Raw genomic sequence first — 13,513 nt, 5'->3', positions numbered from 1 at the left:
GGAATGCATCACTGGATTCTTAGATATGTTGATTGCACTTGTATTATCACAGAACATAAAAACTGGTTCTTTGATTTCCATCTTCATGCCTTCCAACAACTGTTTAAACCAAACAATATTAGAATAGTCTACTGCTGCAGCAACATACTCTGCCTTTGTTGTAGATTGAGATGTACAATTTTGCTTTTTGCTTGTCCAAGAAACCAACCTCTTTCCAAGAAAGAATGCACCTCCACTTGTACTTTTTCTATCATCAAGGTTTCCTGCCCAATTAGCATCAGTAAACACTTTCAAATCCAAATTTCCTCCAAACTTATACCATAAACCATACTCTTTAGTTCCTTTCAAATATCTTATTATTCTTTTGATTGCCATCATGTGATTTTCTCTTGGTTTTGCTGAAAATCCTGCTACAATACTGACTGCAAGGGCAATATCGGGCCTAGTATGAACTACATACTACAACTTTCCAATCATAGATCTATACAATGTTTGATCTACTTCTTTTGATTCATCTTCCTTGGTAAGTTTTAATTCAGTACACATAGGAGTCCCAACTGGTTTACAATCTTCCATTCCAAACTTTTTCAATATCTCCTTGATGTATTTTGATTGAGTAATGTAGATACCATTTTTATTCTGTTGAATTTGAAGACCAACAAAGAATTTGATCTCACAAAACTTAGACATTTCAAATTCCTTGTTCATTTGTTTTGAGAATTCTTTGCACAAATCATCATTCCCTGTGAAAACAGTATCATCTACAAATATTTCTGCCAAGACAATCTTATTATCTGGTCCTTCCTTAATATATAAGCTACTATTATCATTAGTTCTTTGAAAACCAATCTGAATAAGATAGTTGTGCAATCTTTTATATTATGCTCTAGGGGCTTGTTTCAGACCGTACAATGCCTTGTGTAATTTGCAGACCATGTTCTTCTTATCTGGATCAACAAAACTTTCAGGTTGTTCAATGTAAACCTCTTCGTCCAGTATACCATTGAGGAATGCTGACTTGACATCCATCTGATAAACTTTGAATCTTTTGTCAGTAGCATATGCTAGTAAGGTTCTGACTCCTTCCAATCTTACAACAGGAGCAAAAGTTTCTCCATAGTCTATTCCTTCTTCTTGAGCATATCCTTTGCATACTAGTCTAGCTTTGTTTCTTGATACCTTACCATCTTCATCCAACTTGTTTCTGAATACCCACTTGGTTCCAATCACATTTTTATCTTTAGACCTAGGTACAAGAGTCCATGTCTTGTTTTTCTCTATTTTCTCTATCTCTTAATTCATAGCCTCAAGCCAACTATCATTTTCCAATGCATCTTTGACATTTATAGGTTCAAAATCAGCAAGTAAACAAGTACCTTTCAACTTATTTCTTGTCATGGTTCTTTCAGATTTATCTCCAATGATCTGATTTGTTGAATGATGTCTCTTGACATACTTAGCTAATACAGGTTCCTTGCCTTTTGAATGGATTTCATTATTATCTTCTTGCATTTCAACTTCAGGTTCTGTCTGTTCTGGCTCAGTGGATACTTTCTCGATAGACACTTGCTTTCTAGAAACTTGCTTGGTAGACACTAAATTTAACTTGGTTTGCTGTGGCTCGGTTTGAACTTCCTATAACTCAGTAACAGATGACTCGGGAGTAGAAGTTTCTTGATTCTCTGATGTAACTGGTATTGTAACAAGTTCACTGAAGACAAACCTTTTATAATCTTCTGGTTCCCTTTTGCTTTCTTCGTCAATCCTTTCTACAAACTCATCAACTTTCACATGTGCACTTTCTATGACTTTGTGAGTAGACAAGTTCAAACATCTATATGCCTTACTTTTGCATGAGTATCCAAAGAATATACCTTCATCACCTTTCACATCAAATTTGCCTTTTCTAGATTCTTTCAAAATGTAACATTTACTTCCAAATACTTTAAGGTAACTTATATTAGGTTTATAGCCATATCATAACTCATAGGGGTTTTGAATGAGTCTTTCTTCAGCTGTACTTGGTTCAAGGTATAAACTGCAATGCTGATAGCTTCCTTCCAGTATTTGATAGCAATGCTCTTTTCAATCATTAAAGTTCTTGCACAATCCATGATGGATCTATTTCTTCTTTCAGCTATTCCATTTTGCTGGGGTTTTCCAGGGGCTGATACCTGTCTTTTGATTCCTCTTTCAATGCAAAAGTTATTAAACTCATGTGAAATGAATTCTCCACCTTTGTCTGACCTCAAGCATTTTAATCTTTTCCCTATTTCCTTTTCTACTCTGGCCAAATACCGTCTGAACTTTTCAAATGCTTCTAATTTGTTTCTTAGATACATGATTGTCATCATTCTTGAGTAATCATCAACAAAAAGAATGAAGAATTTTTCTCCAATATAGCTTTCAATTCCAATGGGTCCACATAAATCAGTATGCACAATTTCTAATATACCTTTAGACTGATAGTTTTTACTTTTAAAACTAGTCTTTCCCATCTTTCCAATCTGACAATTTTTGCATAGACCGACCTCAAATTTTTTTATGTTAGGAATGCCTCTTACCTTCTTGAATTTGCTTATTTTTACCAAATTATCAAAATTTAAATGACACAACCTTTTATGCCATAACCAACTTTCTTCTACTTGAGCAATGAAACATGAACATTCACCTAGTTCAAGATAGAACAAGTTACTTTTAGTTTGAGTACTTGATCCAATCAGCTTTCCTTTGCCAACCAACAGTCTTGCTTTACCATGCATGAATTCTACTTTGAATCCATTATTGAGTAGTTGTGCCACACTTAACAAATTATGCTTTAGTCCTTCTACCCAATAGGCATTATCACATATAAGTTCCTGGGTTAGAGAGATTCTTCCTCTTCCTTTTATACAACAAGGTTCATTGTTACCAAATCTTACACTGCCACCATCGTAGTCTTCAAAGTATTCAAACTTAGTTTTTTCCCCAATCATGTGATGAGAACAACCACTATCTATGATCCATGTATCATTTTTTCTCATATGATAAATGAGTACCATTTCCTCATCATTATCAAATTCATCTTTCACAGCAATGTAGACAATTTCATCTTCTTCTTCATCATTAGAATCATTAGAATCTTTAGCCATAAAACATGTTTTCTTACCTTTATCTTTGAATGATTTGAAATCTTTCTTGCCATTTCATTTGTGATCTTTATTTTCATCTTTATTCTGCTTGTTTGGACACCTAACAGCAATATGACCAACTTCTTCACATGAAAAATAGATTAGGGGTACTTTACCTTTGTATTTTCCTCTGCCTCTAGAATATTTCCTTGCTAGAAGGGCTTCAATTACTTCAAGATCACTGTCTGAACTTTGGTATGATTCATCTTCACTTTCTAACTAAGATTCCTTTTTCTTTTTGCCTTTTTCCTTGAGTGAAAGTTTGGCTTCAAATGCTGATTCAATGTTTTTGGAAGCTGGAACATAGTTATCAAAGTTGTCTAGTTCAAATGCAGTAAATCTTCCAGCTATAGCCTCTAGATTTATTTTGTGATTTGCTTCACATCTTCTTTCTTGAATTGCAAAAACTCTGATTGCATAAATGGGAAGTAGAGTTCTGAGAACTTTACTTATAAATGTCTCTTTACTGATAGCTCCTCCAGAAGCTTTGATTGCACTGACACAAGCTTTAACTCTTTCAACGTATTTTGCAATGTTTTCATCCTCTCTCATCCTCATTTGATCAAATTGTCCTCTCAGACTTTCTGTTTTGGCTCTTCTAACATTATCATCTCCTCCATAGATCTCTTTCAGCTTTTCCCACATTTCAAAGGCAGATTTGCAATCCTTGATATCATCAAATTCTTCATAACTCAAAGCAGATGCTATATCTATCATCATAATATTGTGAGACTTCTTTTCAGCAATATCATTAACAGACAGTGTACCAGCTAGTTCTGCATATTTTTCATCAAGGTATTTTAGTCCTGTGTCTCCAATAGAAGCTAAATGAAGTCCCATCAACCCTTGCCATGCTGAGAAGTTATTCTAGTTAAGCCTTGGTATTTTCCTCTTGTAATACATTCTGATCTTTAGCTTAGATCCTTGAAATCTTTCCTGCAAGCACCAAAAGCTTTGATACCAATTGTTGGAAATAGAGATGGAGTAACTGAGAGGGGAGGGGTGAATCAGTTACCACAAAAATAAATCCACAGATCCTAAGATGTCTTAAAATATAGTTGATGCTGTTACTCGGTAACCACACAAATGAATGCTAAAACTTGATAGATGTTCTGTTAACTTATTGAGCATTTAAAGTGATTAACATGCATGCATAAAGAAATAACATGAACACAAGAGACACCAGATTTAATGTGGAAACCCAATTTGGGAAAAAGCACCAAGTAACTAGTTACCAATTTTCACTCTTCTGAAGTGAGCCCTGTTAGGAGCCAACCCTGTTAAAGGTTACAAAACACACTGTTAGGTGTGACCCTATTAGAGGATTTAATCACCCTGTTAGAAGTGGCCTTGTCAGAGGTCTTTAAAATAATTCAATTGAATTGTCACCTTGTTAGAGGATTTACAAAATGGTTGTCAAACCAACTCTGTTAAGAGGTTTTGAATCAGTGTTACAATGATTAGAAAGCAACAATGAAGTGATCTAAAATATATGCAACTTATCTTTGTTGACTATAGATCTCTGTTCTGCTTCACTAGATCCTTACTAATCGAATACAACTTTGCAGCTCCATAAGCATATCTAATCCTTCTTCAACATTCGCTCATATATTCAATATTCGCTCATTCCATATCCATACATTCGCACTCTTATTCATCCACACTCTTACTTCTTATGAATTCACATCTTGATCTTTCATATATACCTTACAGATTGTCACGTCGGCTCAATTACAAGTTACAACAACTGAAAAACATTAAATTAGTCAGCTGCATAAAACAATTAAACTTAATTCTTTAGAACAATAAAATTCTTCGTTGCCCAACCCAGCTCGGTGACCACTGCTCCAGAATGGTTTCCCCAGTGTTAATCAAGTGAAGCTCGATAAACACTGCAAACCTTGCAACTTCCTTCGGAGATCGAGTTAACTCGGTAAACACTGACCTTCCTTCACTTACCGAATGAGCTCGGTAAAAGCTAACCTTCCTTCACTTACCGAGTGAGCTCGGTAAAAGCTAATCTTCCTTCGCTTACCGAGTGAGCTCGGTAAAAGCTAACTTTCTCTTTGATGACCGAGTGAGCTTGGTAGACATTGAACTCGATAAACATTGACTTTCCCTTTGTTAACCTTGGGAGCTCGGTTAACATTAACTTTTTGCTACAAGATCCTTTGATGCCCGAGTGAGCTCGGTAAGGGCTAACTTACTGTGTAATGTTTAGGAATGTTTGGTAGACAGTGTAAATTGCTTTGCTGACTGTCTGAGTTCGGTAGACTCTGTCTGATGGTTGATATGACATTTGTGTAACATCAAAGACAATACACAATTAACAACTGTATCCAACATATAAATATCTTTGCTAAGGTAAAACTACATCATGATTATCAAAATGAACATCTATAGAATCCTATGAAAACTTACAGATCTAGTTCAAGTTTTTAATTTTAGTTTCGATTTGTGGTGTGGTGTGTTTCTTTCAACAAGTGTGTTTCAGTTTCTCAGGTTGATAGTTTTCTAAAAGTTTGAGAAGGTTCAGTTTTCTAAATGTTGAAGATAACTCTGTACCTAATGGATATGCATAAGGCAATTGGTCTATTACTGTTTAGCAAGAAAACACCACTGAGAGGTCACCAAAAATGTTACCAATTTAGCCTACCTCCTAAATTGCTATGTTAAGCTTGCTTATATACTGTGCTTTGTGTTTTAACTTGTTGATCATGCATATTACATAATGGTTTGGATACAAAATGTAAAGTACAAAAATCAATAAACAAGAGAAATTGATCATTTTTTACTCAAAATACATACAAATACCAAAATAGTACACTTTATTGAAATATATTTCAAAACTATTTTGATAAGGTACAAAATGTTCAACTTTTACATAGTACTTGACACAATCCATTTAGATACCACACAAGTCATGGTAACTCCTAATATAACATCTAAATAAACACATTACATAAATAGAAAACTATTGGAAAAATGAGGGGAAGAGCCTCCATTGCCTAAATAGACCTACAAAATGCAAAAGAGGAGGGTTAGTTCATATGAACTGAGCAATGGAAACCATTCCAATTATCTCTGCACTACTTAGTGTTCCTACAACATGGTTATTCAGATAAAAGCATTAAAAGATGCAAAGGCAAGACAAATTTTTGAAAGAAAAGCAGGTTTTATGCTAATACGTTTGTTTCATGTGTAGATACAGGTATGAAGTTTGAGGTTGTTGAAGGATCATGCATGAGTTATACGCATTAAGCCTTTTGACTAAATCATGTAGAGGCCAAGACTAAAGGACTGAGGAGACTATTGAAGGGACACACATAAACTACAAGCATGAAACCTCATGGTCAAATCATGTAGAGGCGAAGATTGAAGACATGGGGAGACTGTTGAGGGGGCATACGTAAATTACAAGTATGAGACATTCTAGTTGAACCATAGCAGAAGATTGAAGACATGAGGAGATTGTCAAAGGGACATACATAAATTATAGGTATGAAACCTTTTAGTTGAATCATGGAGGGATTGGAAGTCCACAAGTGCACAATCAATTTTTCAGTTAAAAGGGAAAAGAGGATTATAACAGATTGAATTAAATTTGATGGCTGGTTCATATCAGTAAAAGTACAATAGTAGGTAGATTTCAACATTCTGGAAGGGGGTTTCAGTACTCCATAAATGATGGACTATGGTGGAAATAGGAGCAATGTTTTCTTCATTTATACATGTTAACACATGAGTCATTCATAATTCTAAAATAAAATTAAAAGGTACATTAAAATCCAAAAGTGTCATTTTTGCAGTAATGAGATGTTATGCTACAACCAAATAAAGGTGTGGATAGCACTAGTTTTTGGTACAAATAGTGCAACATAGTTCAATACTCTTGTTCTTGTCACCAATGGTATGATTTACAGTAGGGGCACTTTAGCAAGCGTTTTAAAAGGTTATGCTGGGCTGAGTGTTGTAGTAGATACAAAAACTTATTTTGGAGGCATTCAGAAGGATTATGTGAAGCTTCTATCTCTTCTTATCATGGTATTCCTTTTGTTTGTATTCTTTTGATGTATTTTATTAGGCCTTGCATCAAAACTTCAACAAAAGACCCAGAGAAGCAAGGATACTTCACCTTTATCCAAGTTACAAGCATTATTTTTGGTATTTTGTCTTCTAATTTCTCTTATTTTAGATGATGTTTTTTTTCCCTAGATACAATTTATCTATAAGAGATGGTTTTCATAGTCAACCCCTTCTAGGTATTGAAGATAATGGTTCAATCTCTAAGTTTGATGCACTTGAAAGCTTACAAGTGGATGCCTCAAATAAAATAAAATAAAAACCTCCTATCGAATATGCCAAATATGAATGGAAGGGAAAGGGATATTTTGAATGTGTAACCTTGTGTAGCACACCCATCCTTTACAGCAGCACTCACAGCAAAGAAAGAAACCTAGAAAATGTAACCTCTAGCCTAAGAAAATAAAGCATGTATTTGAAAGAAAGAAATGAAGGAATGTTCTTTTCATATATTTCTTTTTCAAAATCTGTAAGGAGTTCATGAGGCACAATAACAAGCAAAACTCCCTTATTTTATCTAAAACTCTAAGTTTGAAATCAAGTACAACTTACAACATGAAAAGTGAAGAACAATGGCATCAACTCATGACTACCAGACACCCACAACATGGATCTCCATAAGAAATAACCAACAGGAGAATGACATCTAAATACCATCAAACAGACCTGTAAAAAATCATTGCCTCACGACATCAAGCATGAAGCTCATGCATCAACAACCCAACATGAGGGAGAATGAGCCATGACATACTAACCAACAGTCACGGCATTAACAAATATAGAGAAAAGAAGTCACATCTAGCCAAAAAATGTCTACCATTCATGACATCAACCATAACTAGAAGAAATGAAAAGCCACAATGAACAAAAAATACCCATCAACATGGCTATAACCATGAAGTGGCTCATGAAAACCATCAAATTAAGAAAAATCCATGAAGGAAATGGATCACGACATCCAACACTCATGGAAACCATACAAGCATACCACAGAATAGAGATGGAGAACATGTCATTCACAGGTTAGAAAATAACTAGAACAAGAACTCACAGTATGGAGCAGAGCAAGAAGAAGACATTGAAGTTTCTCCATGACCGCTAGGGCTTCATACCCTCTCCTTCTTCCTTCATTCAATTTTCAAATTGCATTCAAATGGTAAAGACATAGCAATTGTTTTACACTTTTATTCTTCTCCTCATTTATATTTTATAAACTTTCGGGTCCATTCTTAAGAATTTGGAGGATAAAACAATATAATAGTGTATTTATTAATATAGGAGTCATGTACATGTTTTTGATTAGATAAACAAGTTTAATAGGGATCCTGAAACCTGAGAGTTAATAAAAATCAAGCTAAAAATAAGCGTTAGAAGCCCAGCCACAAAAGAAACAAGTCTAAAGGCTGAAATAGCACAAGGCCCAACCGAATAAACAAAGGCCAAAGAAAAGGTCAAACCAAAAAGACAAAATGAAATAGTCAAAAGCTAGAATGAAAAGCCAACCAAAAAGGAAAATAACAGGAACTACTCCTCGATCTTTCTTTCTAGCTCCTGCATGACCTGTGTAGCCTCCTGTGCCATCTTGTTCTCCTCAGCCTCCTGCTGGTGAGTGCTGAGATCTTCCTTGTCTAGAGTAGAAAAGGTGATACCAGTGGTATTATCTTCATTGGATTTGGCTTCACCCCTGTCTTTTCCTTCCATATCCCCCTGCATGCCTCTATCTTTAAGCCACTCAGTTAAAGATAAAATGTTGTTATTGATTGAGTTGAGCAGTGAAATCGTCTGTCTCGACAGATTGTGATTATAATTTTCCAAATTGTGCATCCTCCTTTCCGCCAGGCTATGCCTATCATCATAATCTATCCCTTTCTCTAGGCCCTTAAGATTCTTGGCTCCTTCCATTTGAACCACCTTCTCCTTAACCTCCTCTAGCTTGTGAAAAAGCCCCTTGATTGACTTGAAATTATAAACCATGTTGTTGCGGGCATTATTCAAGAGGTTCATCCCAGATTCCCTAGCATTATCAGAGATAACCACAATCGCAAGGTTAATGAGCTCTTCAAGATGCGGTTCCTCCTAATTGTCCACCAGGATCTGGGGGTTCATCACTTCCCTGAAAATACCCATTTTTGAGGTTCTCACATTAAAATTTCTCCATGCTTTCCTCCTATCTTTGGCCAGCACCTACCCACACTCAACACCAAAACTATCTTGAGTCTGCTCCTCCGGATGGGCCTAGGGATGGACAAGGGAGAGAGGGATTAGAGAAGAGTCTAGGTCCTGCTACAACCTCTCATCCTTTGTGCCCACCCTCTTGCATTTCTTCCCACCCTGGGAATCCATTTTTTCCTCCTGCCTTTCCTTTTCCTCATCTTCAGACTCCGTCACCTCCTCTTCATCATAGGTGTCATGTTCCTCCTTCTCAGTCTTCTTCTGACCATGGTCTCTAGGGTTAATTCTTCTAGGGATGATGGGGAGGGAGACTTCTTAACATTTGGCGAAGCTTTTTTACCCGCAAAGGCAAGCCCTCCTTCCTCAGAACTAATGCTTTGAATATCATCTGAGTCAAAGGAATAACTAGAGCTATCGATTTCCTCATTCCCAGCCTTCAACGAGATGTTACTAACCGTCTAAGCCTTGAAGTGCTCATAGATGAGCAGTAACAACCCCTCATGTAGAGCAAGGTTAGCAGAGGGTTTCTTTTTGAAGCTTGACACCACCTTGCTCATATAATTCAACAAATAGAAAGGGAAAGAAACTTTGCTATCATGACGAAAATGATTCAGAAGAACAAAATGGTGGGTGCAAACATGATCAAACCTAGCATCAAGAGTAATATACTCAATAAAAATGCACAAAACGTACCTCCAAATCTTCATTATAGACTCTAGATCATAAAATGTATCACATTTCTTTAGGGCATTCAATGCCTTAGGATTGTCCGCAAAGTCCTTCACAGCACTAGCCGAAAGCTTTTTATCCCTAAAGAACTTAAAGCCCACGATTGGAATCTCAGTCATAGCCGAGATCACCTCCTCCATTATCAGATAAGCTATCCCATTAACCTTGACTCTACCATCCTTCCACGAATTGACCATGTTGTCAGTCACATTTTGGTTGTAGTCATGCAGCTTCGTAATATACCTTGAAATCTCGCCCTGAACCAACTTCTCCCAAACTTTCTCCCTGCTTCTCCATTTCTCCATTTTTCCCACCGGTTCTTTTCTGCACCTTTCTCCCACCATTTCGGTACTTTGTTCTCCCACAGTTGTGTTTAAATATAAAGAATTGTCTTTATTATATTAATTGTTGTTTGACAAAATCAATTAATTAAAAAATAATTCTTTTTTATTATTTAAACGAAAGAATTGATTTATTATTTTTTGGATTAGAAATATGTAATTAATATTAATAAATTGATGAAGAATCAATCAATTTGTTAATGTTAAGTGCAATAATAATAATAAAAGAGTTTGAGTCATTGAGATTGGAATTTAGTTACTATTTTTGAGTCAAACTCGAGACTATGGAGTCGATTATGGAGCTATTTTTGGCATTTTTAGAGTCTACTTAGACTTGTCTACATACATAATTGGTCAAAGGGAAGTTTGAGTTTTCTATGCAATGATGGAGCACTTTAGTGCTATTTTTTGGCAAAATATGGAGCAATCAAGATGAGTTTTGCATGCATTTTATTTTGGGAGCTTGTTTTATGCATTTTTTTGCATATTTTTGAGCAGTTTCACATGTCATATTTTTGGGTTGATTTTGAGATTTGAGTTAGGGTTTTGTGCATGATTATGAGGAGATGGAGGCAGTTTTCCAGTTGGTTATTGTTGAAATCTAATTAAAAAGATCATTATTGAAGAAGGGAGATTGTTGATAAAGAATGTTTTCAATCATTGTTTTGTCACTGATGTCAAACCTGCTATTTGCTAGAATGACAATTGCTTATAAGATCTAAGTACTATCACTTAGTTGATTGATGAAGAGGATTTAATCAATAAGATGTAACAAAAGCACCTAAGGGAAACATTGAGTTATAGTTTTATAATGAAGTACAAGGATCAGTTAAGACAATGGTAAAATGATGTATCGATAATACACTTGAAGATACATAGGTTGGCCACACTTAGAAATTCTAGAAGAATAAGTTGTAACAAAGTTGTCTGCAAAGCTTGAGTAAATTCATTAGTGGGTGTCGAGCAAGTTAGTTCATGTGGAGTAGATTATAAGTAAGTGCCGAGCAAATGCAAAATCTAGTGTGTGTCAAGTGAAATAGAAGGTGCCGAGCAAGTTCAGGTGCTGAGCTAGACAAAATGTAATAGGTGTTGAGCATAAGTAAAACTTAGTTGATGTCGAGTGAATCCATAGTAGATGTCGAGTAATACAGTATCTGTCATGCATTAGAAAGTCAATAGTGCCAAGCTGCTACATTATTTGAAAAGTCAAAGATTCGCTAGATCTGAGCCAACAAAGTTTGTTACCTTGATTTTTGTGAACCAGATGGAAGATAAGAATGTTGAGCTGGTGGCACAAAATTCTAGGTAAACCATTTTTAGGCAAATACAAGTGGATTATGCATGATGTTTCTAGAAGAAACAAGATAAGGGGAAGATGCATTGTATCTTACCTAATCCATTTGAACCAAAAATAAGAATGGAAAATTAGATCAGGAAAAGTATCCCAGACTTCTATTTAAGGAGTTACAGGTCAAGAAGCAAAGGGGTTGGTTGAAGAGAATGTGTGGTGTCAAGGAGAAGGCATTGAGAGGGAGAAAGATAGTATAGAGAATCTACTTCAATAGGTGACCACAGAGGTGATTGCATTGGCAACACAAGCAAGGAGACTGAAGGAGACGAATCTTGAAAGAAGGACAAGTTGTCAGAGCTGCAAAGACTGAAAGCCAGGCAATTTTGTGAACTGAATCAAGATCTAAAATCTGCAAGTTATGTTGTGAGTTATATCATATCAAAATCCTTTATTGTTACTCTCTAGCAATTGTATCAGTTAGGGAAAAATCATATGGACTTAGGTTGGTTTAACAACCATTGTGTAAATCATCTAATAGGGTGGCATTCTGAGTGAATGTTCTAAATTCCTTTAACCAGGCAAATTTCTAATAGGGTGGTTGAAATCCCTTAACTGGGTCACATTTAACAGTGTGTTTTGTAGCCTTTAATAGGGTAGGCCTTTCATAGGGCATCACTTCAGAAGAGTGAGAAAGGAGTAGCATGTTACTGGTGTTTTTTTCCAAATTGGGTTTCCACGCAAATCACTGTGTTATGTGTTGATCTTTCATGTCTTATTCTTGCATGTTAATTTATCAGTAACTTGCTAAGAAAAATATTTAGCTTGGATGCATGGTTAGTTTAATGGGCTCACTATACTTAGTGAAAAAAATTTATTAGGATATTTGGACCTTGAATAACTGATTCACCCCCCCTCTCAGTTATTCTAAATCATTCTAACAATTGGTATCAGAGTCATCTGTTGATTTGGTTTAAAGGTACTAGAAATAAAAAGATCAAGATGTCCAAAAGAGAAGTTCCCAAGCTCAATAGAGATAACTTCGTCGCATGGAAAAGTTTAATGAAGCTACACCTTAGATCAATAGGTGATCATGCGCAAACCTCAATCGAAGTGTAACATGTTGATCCAATTGGTGTTCCTACTATAGAAGATATGAAGAAAAAGAAGGAGCGCAATCAGGCAATGTTGGAGATTACCTATGCTCTCAGCTATGCTGAATTGGATGACATCAAGGGATGTACCTCTGCATTCAAGATGTGGAAAGCCTTTCTAAATATTTATGGAGGAGATCAAAATGTCCAAAGAGCAAAAAGATAAAGCCTTAGAGGAAAGTATGATGACATGAGAATGGAGGAAGGAGAGAACATTGCTCAATATGTCTCTAGGATAAAGGAAGTAGTAAGTGCAATAAGAAGTTTGGGTGGTCATTTAGATGAAGAAATTTTCATTAGAAAAGTCTTAAGAACCTTGCTTCCCATCTATGCTATCAGAGTATCAGCCATCCAAGAGTTGAGATACATACCAGGAAACAAAAGCTAACTCTTGAAGGTATAGTGGGAAGACTTACTACATTTGAGTTATCCAACTTTGATAACTACGGACCTGAGAATCTTGAATCTGCTTTCAAGGCCAAGTTGTTGTTGAAAGACACTAAAGAGGTGAAAACAAAGAAGAAGAAAAGAAAGATAAAATATGTATCCAGTGACAACAGCACAAATGAAGAAGAT

Source organism: Cupressus sempervirens, chromosome 11 (assembly GCF_028749045.1).
Source record: "Cupressus sempervirens isolate cs-2001-9-10 chromosome 11, ASM2874904v1, whole genome shotgun sequence".
Classification (NCBI taxonomy): domain Eukaryota; kingdom Viridiplantae; phylum Streptophyta; class Pinopsida; order Cupressales; family Cupressaceae; genus Cupressus; species Cupressus sempervirens.
The sequence above is the reverse complement of the archived record's forward strand: the minus strand, read 5'-3'. Positions refer to the sequence as shown.